The sequence below is a fragment of the Uranotaenia lowii genome, chromosome 1 (genome assembly GCF_029784155.1).
Source record: "Uranotaenia lowii strain MFRU-FL chromosome 1, ASM2978415v1, whole genome shotgun sequence".
NCBI lineage: Eukaryota > Metazoa > Arthropoda > Insecta > Diptera > Culicidae > Uranotaenia > Uranotaenia lowii.
Window position 1 is genome coordinate 56,344,217 of NC_073691.1, and position 12,665 is coordinate 56,356,881.

Here is a 12,665-nt window from a genome sequence, read left to right on the forward strand (position 1 = left end):
TTAGAACGGCAGTTTTGCTGGTAAAAATTCTTTAAAAAATTTGTGCACTTTTTGGCAAAGCTTTGAAACATTCCAAATATTTTAAAAATATCCACACAATAAAAAGGAATCTTTCGATTGCTTTGATCCATTAATTTTTCAATATTCTTTCAATAAAAATAGTATTAAAAGCTTCGAAAAAAAAAATCGGTATTTATACCGATTTTTGGAATTTTCATACCGAATACCGATTTTTTCGGACTCAAAAATACCGATTTTTATGTGGCATCACTGGTTATCACCCTTATTCTCGTTTTCGATCGAATGACATTCGTTCGAAAGTTTTGCAATTTCGTATTCTTGTTTTCGATTGAACGAACGAGAACAGTTCGATCTTTCGAACATCGTTCGTTCGAACAAAACATTGCATTCCCGTTTTCGATCGAACGTATTTTTTCTATGGACTGACAAACGCGAATCAGATACTGCGAATGATGACCGTTTACCGCAATTGGTGAAGTTTAATACCGATTATAAAATGCAAAACTGTTTCACAAGGACATTTCGTGCTATTTTGAGAAGAAATGGGAAAAAATGGTCTTGAAAAAAATTTAAAAAAAATCGATCCAGACCGAATTGAGCCAACTGACACGGAAACCTCTGCTAATGTATAAGACCGGTTGTAGAGTCCAAAAGTGTTTTATCTTTGATTGAAAAATAACAAAATTTTATAGAATAAAAAATCATTTTTATTTCAATAATTTTCAATTTTATCAAAACTCTGCGTCGAGTTCCGATCTCCTACGGCGGGGCAACTTTCCAGCGATACCACCCCCCATCGGCTGGTATCGGCTCCGATTTGTCGAACTTCTTGTTATCACCCGAAATTTTCTCAATTTTCAAACCTTGTGATCAGAGACCATCTGGTCCACAGAAACACCCTTGGAATCGAACGTTGTTTGTTGCTGCCGGGCAAGTTTCATTGCCGGGATCAGCCCCAGCCACTGTTGATGTTAGTTTGGGCACATTTGAGTATCGGCTCCGGTGCCATCTCGTAAACACTTGTTTTAGCTGTTACTGGTGGCATTGATTTTTGTTGATAAAATTTGCCTCGTCTCTAGGGCGCTTGTGAGGTTTCAAGTTGATTTTCTTTCGAATCTTACTTCAATCCGACGTGAAAAAAATTTACAATACCAGACAAAATCGATTGTTTACATCGAATAAGCTGGCGAAAAATGTCAATTTGAAACGCAGGGCTGCCTAAAATTTTCGAACTTCATCTGGTAACACCAACCTTGAACGTATCGCGTTCGAACGAAAACAAGCATAGCTTTTTCCAATTCGTTCGAAAGTATCCGTTCGAACGAAAGTCAGATACGCCGTAAACAAGAATAAGGGTGTATGACATCCCAATTAACCACTGGGTCCATAACCTGTTCAGGTGTACGGTTTATTATATCCCAGTTACCCACTGGGCCCATAACCTGTAGAGCTTTCAGAGTCGATCGAAAAAAAACGCGATATCAAACTCTTGTTTAAGGTTTAAGGTAACTTTATTTGAGACGAACACAGAGTATCACCCTTATTCTTGTTTTCGATCGAATGGCATTCGTTCGAAAGTTTTGCAATTTTGCATTCTTGTTTTCGTTCGAACGAATGAGAACCGTTCGATCTTTCGAACATCGTTCGTACGAACAAAAAACTGCATTCCCGTTTTCGATCGAAAGTATTTTTTGTATGGACTGACAAACGCGAGTCTAATGATGCGAATGATAACCGTTTAAAGCAATTGGTGGAATTTAATGCAGGTTATAAAATACAAAAGTGGTTCAAAATAACATATTTTGTGCAAATTTGAGAAGAAATGAGAAAAATATGATACTTAAACTAAACGTAAAAATAGATCCAGGCCTTATTGAGGAAACTGACACGGAAACCTCTGCCAATGAATATGACCGGTTGTAGAGTCGAAAGGTGTTACAAATGGATATCTTTAATTTAAAAATAACAAAATTTTTTAGGATACAAACTCATTTTTATTTAAATAATTTTCAATTTTTGTCGATTTTTTCTACGCGAGTTCCGATCTTCTACGACGGGGCAACTTTCCAGCAGCAACAGCGATAGCAATAACCCCGCCGGCTGTTATCGGCTCCGATTTGTCAAACTTCTGGAAATCACGAAATAGCCTGCTGATGCTGCTGCCGGAGGTTTTCTGGGTGGGCCTGATCCGCTCGAGCATGATTTGAGATTTTTTCCTTGTCTCTGGGCCGTTCACGAGGTTCCTGTTTCCCGATTCGATAATAAAAACTTCACAAATTCACAATCAGACAGGTTGTTTACTTTTGTTGGCACACGAGAAATGTCATTTTGATACAGCAGGGCTGCTTAGAAATTTCGAAGTTCATCTGGTAACACCAACATCGAACGTATCGCATTCGAACGAAAACAAGAATAGCTTTTTCGAATTCGTTCGAAAGTATCCGTTCGAACGAACGACAGATACGCCGTAAACAAGAATAAGGGTGTATAACTTAAAACTAGATCTGTTACATTAGTGATGTTTGTATTTAATTCATGCACTTTCTTCTCGGTGTGCCTATTTCTGATTTGAAGAACCATGAACAGAGCAGGCAAACGGTAACCATCAAACATACAATGCAATGTCACGTGATATTGATACACTCCTAAATATCCCTGTCATGCTACATATGTATCATATCACTGTTACATGTAGTCGGATATCGCGACATTTTCAAATGACTGACATCCAAGCTAGCATGATGGTCATTTATTTACGTTGTCTGTCGATTAAGCTTTTCCTAGCATTTTTTTTATGGATTTAAGGAATTTAGGCATTCAGTTTGACTTGAAATGTTTGTTTTAGTTAATATGATTATGAATTTAACTGCGCATACTATCGATGAAAAATCAATATAATCAAAATAAAATTTAAAAGCGATCATCGGAATCAAATGAGGGGATCTTTTTGTTGTTCAATTAAATAAATAAAAAACTGAAATTAACCCACGAAACAAAACGTTTATTTTTTTACAAAATTATTTAAAATGCTTCACCACACCCAGTGATAACTATTTGCCAAGTGCCGATCTATATTGGATCTCTTTCGGAATAAACGGTGGTGGAAGATTTTCATTTTGGAAGACCTGGTAAGTCGACGGAAGTGGTTGATGCTCTGAACTACTCGATGATAATCGGAACATCGAGCTTGATTATCCGAGTTGCTGGATAATACCTGATTCCGGACTAGAGTGGGTTTTCTATTTCTAAACCAACTGGAAGCTGCTTGAATTCAAAAACAGACGTTTCCTCGAAGTCGCAAAATTTGACGCGGTTCCGAGGAAAATTTGTCGATGCTAGATGGCTAACGGTTAATCCAACTTCCACGTTCCTGTTAAACCAAATTTCGTTTTCAGACTTTTATTGACAAAAAACGAACACTTCTTACCTGATCCGGTCTGTAGGAATTAGCCTGGTGAGATTTATTCGTTCATGTCCCGAAAACAGCTCGAACTTTATTGCTTGCTGTCGATTCATAAACGAGATTAACAAACAAACTCTAACTGGGTTGGCGTGCTACAAAGGTCATGCAACATTAATTCCTGTCAGCAACATCATGACAGAAACATTGAATGCTTTGATCGCGTCGCTTTATGACAGGATTTTCAAGGAGATGATATTCATATAGATTACTTTGTTAAGGTCGGACGACCATGAGCGATATTTATCAGCACTGACCATGAACATTTAATCCAGTTGTCCACCAGATTCCGTTCAATATTGCATCAAACATTGTATCCAATCTTGTGCAATCTTTCATGCAAGTTATCCGTTTGACAGATGACAGCTGACAGATGAAGTCTCCACACGTGGCTGTGTTATTGTTTGTAGAATGTCAAATTGATATTGTGTGCAATTCACTCGACTTGCATCTAACCGATAGTTCCCGAGTGAAATGATTTCTCAACAACGACAAAGAGAGTTGCCGGTAGTTTCAAGCGAAATCCTAACCTCTCTCTCCGAGATGCCGCAAATAAGCTGCGTGTATCGTCTACAACCGTGCATCGAGCCAAAAAACGAGCCGGACTATCGACTTACAAGAAGGTAGTGACTCCAAATCGCGATGATAAACAAAATACGACGGCCAAAGCGCGAACCCGGAGGCTGTACACGACGATGCTGACGAAGTTTGACTGCGTGATAATGGACGACGAAACCCACGTCAAAACGGACTACAAGCAGCTTCCGGGACAGGAGTTTTATACGGCAAAAGGAAGGGGAAAAGTAGCAGATATTTTCAAGCACATGAAACTGTCAAAGTTTGCGAAGAAATATCTGGTTTGGCAAGCCATCTGTACCTGTGGTTTGTGAAAAGCAGCATTTTCATAGCTTCCGGGACTGTCAACCAAGAAATTTACGTTTAAAAGTGTTTGAATAAACGTCTGCTGCCTTTTTTTTGTTTTGGCCGGATTTGGCATCTTGCCATTACGGTAAAAAGGCCATGGAGTGGTACGCCGCCATCAACGTACAGGTGGTTCCCAAGGACAAGAACCCTCCCAACAATCCAGAGCTCCGCCCAATTGAGAAATACTGGGCTATTGTCAAGCGGAACCTAAAGAAGACCAAAAAAAACTGCAAAGGACGAGCAGCAGTTCAAGGCAAACTGGCTTTCTGTGGCGAAGAAGGTGAACAAGGTGGCTTGGTGGTGGCATCCTGTAGCTGTGGATGCGGTAGCTACTCCAGGTTGCCCAGATGCCTGGCCAGACTTCTGTTGGAATTTGTGGGACCCATTAGATGGTAGGTTGCTCTATTGAATAGATGAAATGAACATTAATAGGGTACATATACAGGGGAAAGGTTACGAAGGAAGGAGAACTAAACGACCAAGTCAGACATTTTAAGATATTTGTAGATAGGGTACAAATATTCAAGATCAAGTTTTGCCAAGATGTCTCGAATTGGAACACCGGGTGGTTTACGTCGGGCCCTAAGGGGCCCTAAGACAATGAGACGGGATCCAAGCTAAGGTCCTATACGAATTTTTGATCAAAGCGACCAATACCCCTGAAATTTCCATCAAGTCATGAGAAGAGCGCTTCATCAGTTTCATCGATCGCTTTTCTAAATTTTCTATCACCAAAGGATTCATAGTTTCACTTCGAATTGGGAAACGTAGCGATAAATCGAAGAACCTATACTTTAACGGTATAACTCCCGCCATTACTTCGAGACTCATCGTATGTGTCGATTGCATACTGTGGTATCTTGATATAAATCGTCTTTGCGCTCCCACCATACAGACCATACAGAAAATATATGAGAGCCCAACTCAACCGACGATGTTTAGCAATCGATAGCACAACTGACCTTTGCAGAGTGTAGCAAGCAATCAAGTCAGTTGTGCGGCAGTCTGGATTTGGATCTTAATAAGGTCTAGACCCGGGACTCCACACATACAACCCATGGCAATACGCAAACAACGATACTGTATTCGTTCTAGTTTAATCAAGTGGGTTTCCGCGGCGGACCCAAAGCAAAAGCTTCCATATTCTATGACCGACAGTATCGTTGTTTGGTATAACCTGATGAGGTCCTGTGGAAGAGTACCCCACCAGGTTCCAGTAATTGTTCGAAGAAAATTGATTCTCTTTTGGCGTTTTTGTGTCAAGTACCTAATATGTTTTCCCCAGAGGCATTTAGAGTCGAACCAGATGTGATAAGTTATTTAGAGTTACTTGCAGCGGAGGTTTTATTTGAATGTCTGTTTTGCCTGTGATATGAACATAACACAGTCATCCGCAAGCTGTCTAAGCGTGCAATTTTGTGCCATACAAGCATCGATTTCTCGGACATAAAATTTGTATAGCAGGGGGCTTAAACATGAGCCTTGGGGTAGACCCCAATTTTTAGTATTTAACTTTCACTTGTCTCTAGTCATGCGGAACAATGTTCAGCTCCAAACACTTATTGAATAAATTCAACAAGCGTTTTTTTCGCGGTATCTAGCAGATTCTTCAACAAGTTGAATTTGATTCTATCCAGTCCGGGACCTGAATTGTTGCAAGCCCAGAGCGCAAGTGAAAGTTCGATCATCGTTTCGGAACTATTCTCTGTATCCCTGATAGTTCTGAGCTGGTGCTGTGTCCAGGTAGACCTTTTTCGCGAACTGTATCAGCCATCGACTCGAGCTTTCCTCACTTTCGTTGGAAGGTGTGTGATTTTGCATGTTTCGTGCTGTTCTCCAAAGCGTGTACCGACGTTTCTTGCCCTGATCCAGTTCTAGAACTTGCGTTCCAAGGCCAAGTAACGTTGAAACTTCTCTGGCAATCCGGTCCTGCGAAACTCAACAAACGCCTTGCACTTTTATTCTCGCGCACGTGAGCAGTCTCCATCCCACCACGGAGTAGGAGGCCGTTTCTGTATCTTCGAATTGTCACTCCGTATGACCTGTGCCCCGATTGCACAGTCCACAATTGTCCCGGAAATAAAACTGTACTCTGACTCCGGAGGCAGTTTGTCCATTGAGTCGATTGCTTCACTGACACCCGATGCATACTTTTTTCAATCTATACCTATTCCTTGTTGTGAGGTCATAAGAAATATTGATTTCTTCGGGTGGACTACGACCACTGATGCTAGAAATATGGATAGGCAAATAATCACTTCCCCGAGGGTCTTGGATTGCCTTACACGTACAATCTAAGCTCAGAGAGGAAGAAGCTAAAGAAAGGTCTAAAATACTATGCTGTGATTGGGATCCATTAATTCGAGTCACTTCCCCATAGTTTACGAATTGTTGACCAGGGTGGCTAGCGAACCGGGAAAACCGGGAATACCGGGAAAAACTTTGGAATTTCATCTCGTCACCGGGAAACCGGGAAAAACCCGGGAATTTCGGCACCTCACCGGGAAAATTGTCATGCTTGAGATTTTTTCACGGAATTTCAAAATTATTTCTAAATTTGCGAATAGTTTTTAGCTGTCTTGATATAGATTTATCTCATAAACACTTATTTTCGTTCATTAGTAAACAACCAAAGTTTGAATCGCTTTTTTAACAAATTGCGGGGCAGTTAGATATCTAATTTTTTCGCTCTCCGCAAATGTGCTATACTTACAAGCATCACCCCAATGTTGTAAATTTAATAATTAAACTATTATCGACAAAACTAACTACAGTCGAACCTGGATAAGTAAAAGTCCAAAGAACTCAACATTTTTTCTCGTTTATATGCCTTATGTAAAAATTGTATCGAAAACAAGCTCCTGCCGGAATATAAGGTCTTTACTCTGATACAGAATAATATCTCACATTCAAACGATTGAAATTCAGCCCTGTCTTATACACGATTTTCTATATTTTCACGAATCTTTAGTTCAAATGACTAGGGCACTACTAAAGTTATTAATTGTTTTGTATAGAAAAAAAAAACATTTTTTTTTAAATATGTCTTTGGATTTCCTCAAAAAGTTTAACCGCATTCAGATAATAACTTAAAATTTTCCTGCAATCTAATGATTTTGAGTTTAAGACAAATCTCCATTCAAGTTGACAAGCTGATTTGATATTATGTTTTGATGTATTTTTTTTACATATTTCTATACAAACTATACAATTTTTTTCTAGAACTCTATAAAAATTCTAGAAAATTCACAGTGGCTCAAAAGTGCTACATTATAGTTTCAGGATCAATTGTCTTCATTTTTTTTTTGCAAAACTTTTGAAATTGTAGAGCAAAACAACGAATAGAGGCCAATTTCTTTAGATTCGTTTTTAAAAATCATGAAAAAAATTGATACGAAAAGATTACGTGTTAGTAGCCAAAGTATTTGTCATGATTTCTAACCGTTTAACAAGTTTTGGGATACAATTGTTGGAAATTTGAGGCCCTTCACGATTATTTTTTTTATTCACCATGGTTTTTTATTAAAAAACGAGAATATTAAATAGGAAAATCATCATTTATAACCGGGAAAAAACCGGGGAAAAACCGGGAAAAACTTTGGAATTTGAAAACGAAAAATCGCTAGCAACCCTGGTTGAATTCGTCGCACAGCTCATAAATAATTTTCCAACTTCGAAAAAACGTGGCTGTCAATAGAAAAGCACAGCCTGCCGGGGTATAAAAAGATTTTAATTCAAAACTCATCCATGATTTCTTGTATTTAGCGTTTTCACGCGTAATTTTTAGGTTTGTATGAGAAAACTGAAATTTTGTTGAGAAAGATGATTTTTTTTACTTTTAAATCTAGGAACGAGCCATCAATGCCTTTTTTAGCCATTTTATACACTGTTCTTGGAAAATTTTGTGCTGAATAACTTTTGTCGAAGGCCGTAACTTTGAATAAAAATCAACAATGAGGCATTACACATGATCAGGGAAGCAAATCGAGTGGATCTGATAATGCTAACTGGTTTATCACTTGTGTAACACTTAGCGATAAATATGAGAACGTGATGACTTCTCATATTTTCCAATGCGATCAAGATAACTCGTCCGAAATTATTTTCTCTCGGTCAGTTCTAGTTCTGAGAATATTCTCCGACAAAACTGGAAGCGATCGAAAGAACAAACGCACAGAGAGTGCCTTTTCTAGCTATTTACGTCCATTCGGACTCTCCTTGCCTTTGACTCCAAAATAGTGAGACATTTTTTTCGTCCGGGAGCAGAAATCATCTTAACATTACAAGAGACGATAAATTTGAATCGGAATGCACGAGTTGCACGAGAGGAAAATTGAAGTTGATAAGCGCTAGTATAGTGTTCTTGCGGATGAAAATCTCTCTCACGGGTGTTTTGATCGGCAAATTCTATCGGAGGATAACGATTTTTGGATTCCCTGCACATGATACGTGAAACGTGAAAAATGAGACAAGAGAAGTGAGACGTAATACGTGAGAAGTGAAAAAAAAGACGTGAGAAAAGAGTAATGGAACGTGATGAGAAGTAAAACGTGAGAAGTGAATAAAAAGACGAGAGAAAAGAGTAATAAAACGTGAGAAATGAGACCTGACACGTGAGTAGAGAGTCATGACCCAGTAAACATGAATCGTTAGAGAGGTAACTCAAATCACCAGAGGGATCGTAACGACCCCGCTAGCGATTATGCATCACTAAATCGACAAAAAGGAACACACCATTCTGGTGAGTGCCACGAAATAATCGAGGACACGCCTCGACACACGAAGCGGAAACCATCTGAGTAACAGTCAGCCAGGTGTGACGGACCAAAAGTCAACAGCAAAGGCAAAAGTGTGTCGTTCATTTAGTCTATTTTCCAATGCCTTAACAAAAAAGCTTCGGTGCATTTGTTGACATTTGCACTGTTTGGTTTATAACTTCATTGTAATCAACTGTTTCCGTGGTGTAGTGGTTATCACATCCGCCTAACACGCGGAAGGCCCCCGGTTCGATCCCGGGCGGAAACAGAATGTTTTTTTTTTGTATATCTTTTGCTTTAACTAACGATACAAACGTTCATCACCCATTTGTAACATAACTTAAAACCGGTTTCTTTAAAAAATATACTACCAGTTTTAAAAAATACTTTAATGTAACTTGTTTACTGTAATGGCAAATTTATTTAATTTATTTACATATATTTTAAACCTATATTGTGTTATTAGTTGACTCGTTCATGATGTTTTAACAAAGGTTTAAATAAAACTTATGTATGCTATCTATCTGTTCTTTAACGATATCAATACTCTTTCTTATCTCTTTTTGTTGCATAATAGGATTGGTGAGTAAATTAAGCATCGATAAAAGCAGAAACCCATTTGGTGGGTGTAAAAAACTTCCCATTCGGAAGAGGCTCCGGCGAGATTCGAACTCACGATCTCCTGTTTACTAGACAGGCGCTTTAACCAACTAAGCCACGGCGCCGTACGTTTAATTGGGGTCAAGAATGATTTTGTTTTGCCAGACCCTACGATACGAACCCACGGGAACAATATTCGAGCTTTCTACAAGCGAGTTTTGGTAATAAATTCTTCAGCTGAATTTTACATGTTTCGGATATGATTACAACAAACTTCAAAAAATGGAAAATGTTTCCGTAAATCCCTGATTTTGAATAATTATACAGTTCGAGATTCGGCAAACTTTTGACATCAGAATCCAAAAACCAGAAAAAAAATAAATTGACTTCAGGATAGCACTATTAAAAATGCATTATGCCACAAAATGATTCGAAATTTTACCACTGTGTCTACTTTCTTTCTTTTGGATTTGTCGAAAACGACTGGCTAAAACCAAGTATGGCTGTGTCTACTTACTCCGCCAATGTGATGTAAAAATAATCAATCGCTTATGCAAAAAGTACTATCATAAAATTATACAATTTCCAGTTTTAAGGCACATTTGGATCGGTATTTTACTTCCTGAAGAAACAAAACGTTTCATAAATTGTAAAAACATTAAAATTGTTTTCAAACAAAAAAGTTACACCTTCATCCGTGACAATGTCTTGGAGCTTTGAAGCGATCTTCAAGGCGTGGAGACATTGCCGTGACCAGGATTCGAACCTGGGTTACTACGGCCACAACGTAGGGTCCTAACCACTAGACGATCACGGCTACTGTAGGTGCTCTGAAACACACCCCTCGCCGTTTCGAACACATCACGACGGGCTTCAACGATGAATGAATGTATGGTAGGCAGCCACCAATCAACAACAGGTAGAGACAACAAATCAGCTGCTGCTGCAGCAATCGTATAAACATTGAAAAGGGGGAGAAGTTTATTTCTACGGTCTGCTTTGGTCGTTGCTGTTTCTTTCGCTTTTGATACATATTTCTCCTTTCACTTTTCAACCCCTAGAAAAAGTTGCCGCCGAAAAGGCAAGGGCCATTGAATTTCAACTTTTTACTTCAAAAATAGTGCTCAATTGAGTTATTTTTAACTGGGAAAATTAAGGTGAAAAAAAAATTTAAAAAAAATCAACGGAGCTAACAGTTCAAAGCAAAAGTTACCCCTCATTGCATCAGTCACAATCCGAATCGGCTGATAGCTTAATCTTAGTGTGGACTGAATCATTCATATCACCACTGACTGAACGACCGACTGTCGTTTACATGCTCAAGAAAGAGCGACTGGGGGATGGATTGGGTAAAGTAGAGCGATTGTTGTTATTTTTAAATCCATTCAGTTGTGAGCTGGCTGGCTTGCCGAACGAGTGTTTGCGAAAAGTGCTTACCTTCTTTCAAACAGTCAGCTTGTTTCGATTGGCCGTGTTGTTATTTGGTGTACAGTAACGTTAAAAAAGTTTTTTTCCTTTACTACATTCAATATGAATTCGCAAATCCTGTAACTTAGAGTGAAAATCAGCTTAGTAAATACGATTGGATTCAATGATCAACTAAATGTCCAATAATTTGATACAAATCACATAAAAAAATGAAAACTCAAAGTTGTAGAAAATTTGAGTCGATACCTACACGGAAAATAATAAAAAGGTAAAATTTACCGAGATATAAAGGTGAATGCTTGTGAAATCCAAGAAGGTAACGTTTACCTCACCGAGGTGAAACTCACCCCACAACGAGGTAAAGTTTACCTGAAAAATGTAGAATTCACCTAGAAAAAAGTTAAATCACAAAAAAAGTACTTTCTACTCATAGCGAGGTGAAGTTGACCTGGATTGCGCTAAACAAAACGGTACAATTCACCTCGAAATGAAGGTAACTGTTTTCCGAACCCGTTTATTGAGGTAAAGTTGTTTTTTCATTCAGGAATAAGTTTTGTTCCGTGCGCAATACGTGAAAATAGGAACATAAAGGTTAATTTAACATTAGACGCATAGTCGGAAGCAAGAACATTATTGAAACATAGTTTCCAAAACATAAATCACATCTATATCTATAAAAATGAATTTCTGTCTGTCTGTCTGTTCCCTATAGACTCGGAAACTACTGAACCGATTTGCGTGAAACTTGTTGGTGGGGGTATTGGAGGGAGGGGGAGGTTCCTATTATGGTTTGAGACCCCTCCCTCTCTCAATAAGCGAGGGAGGGGCCTCCCAAACAAAAGACAATTTTTTGCATAACTCGAGCACCCATCAAGCAAATGGTATCAAAATTGGCATGGGGTGGTATTTGGGTACGAGGAATATTTTTTTAAATATTAGGTACCCCTCCCTCCTCTCAGTGGGTTGATAGGAAGGGGGGAGGTGGGCTACCTTACAATTTTTCATATAACTCGAAAACTAATCAAGATATTGGAACCAAATTTGGCACTGGAAGGTATTTGGATACGAAAAATATTTCAATGTTTATTTGAGACCCCTCCCTCTTTTCAGTAGAAGGGGCCTCTTTCATATTTGTATTTATAACTCAAAAACTAATAAAGCAAATGGAACCAAATTTAGCATGGGAGGGTATTTGGATACGAAACATATTTCTATGATTATTTAAGACCCATCCCTCTTTCCAGTAGGGAGAAATAAAGGGGAGAGGGGACTCTTTTATAATTTTTTACACAACTCAAAAACTAATTAAGCAAAAGGAACCAAATTTGGCATGGGCGGGTATTTGGGAACGTGACATGTTCTAATGATTGTTTGGGACCCCTTCCTTCTTCCAGCGGGGAGAAAGGAAAGAGGGAGGGGAGTTTCATACAATTTTTACAGCAAAACTCAAAAACTACAACAGCAAATGGAACCAA

General features: G+C 38.7%; 1 protein-coding gene and 3 non-coding genes across 4 annotated transcripts in view; 1 reads left to right on the plus strand and 3 right to left on the minus strand.

The window, feature by feature from the left end:
• The window catches only part of LOC129755351 (mitochondrial protein C2orf69 homolog), a 118,571-nt gene that overhangs the window by 6,495 nt on the left and 99,411 nt on the right, over positions 1-12,665 (minus strand). The gene's annotated exons all lie outside the window — the stretch shown is intronic.
• On the plus strand, positions 9,358-9,430 carry Trnav-aac (transfer RNA valine (anticodon AAC)). The gene has a single exon. It is a non-coding gene; the product is annotated as a tRNA-Val (tRNA).
• On the minus strand, positions 9,814-9,887 carry Trnat-agu (transfer RNA threonine (anticodon AGU)). The gene has a single exon. It is a non-coding gene; the product is annotated as a tRNA-Thr (tRNA).
• On the minus strand, positions 10,508-10,579 carry Trnah-gug (transfer RNA histidin (anticodon GUG)). Its single transcript has one exon. It is a non-coding gene; the product is annotated as a tRNA-His (tRNA).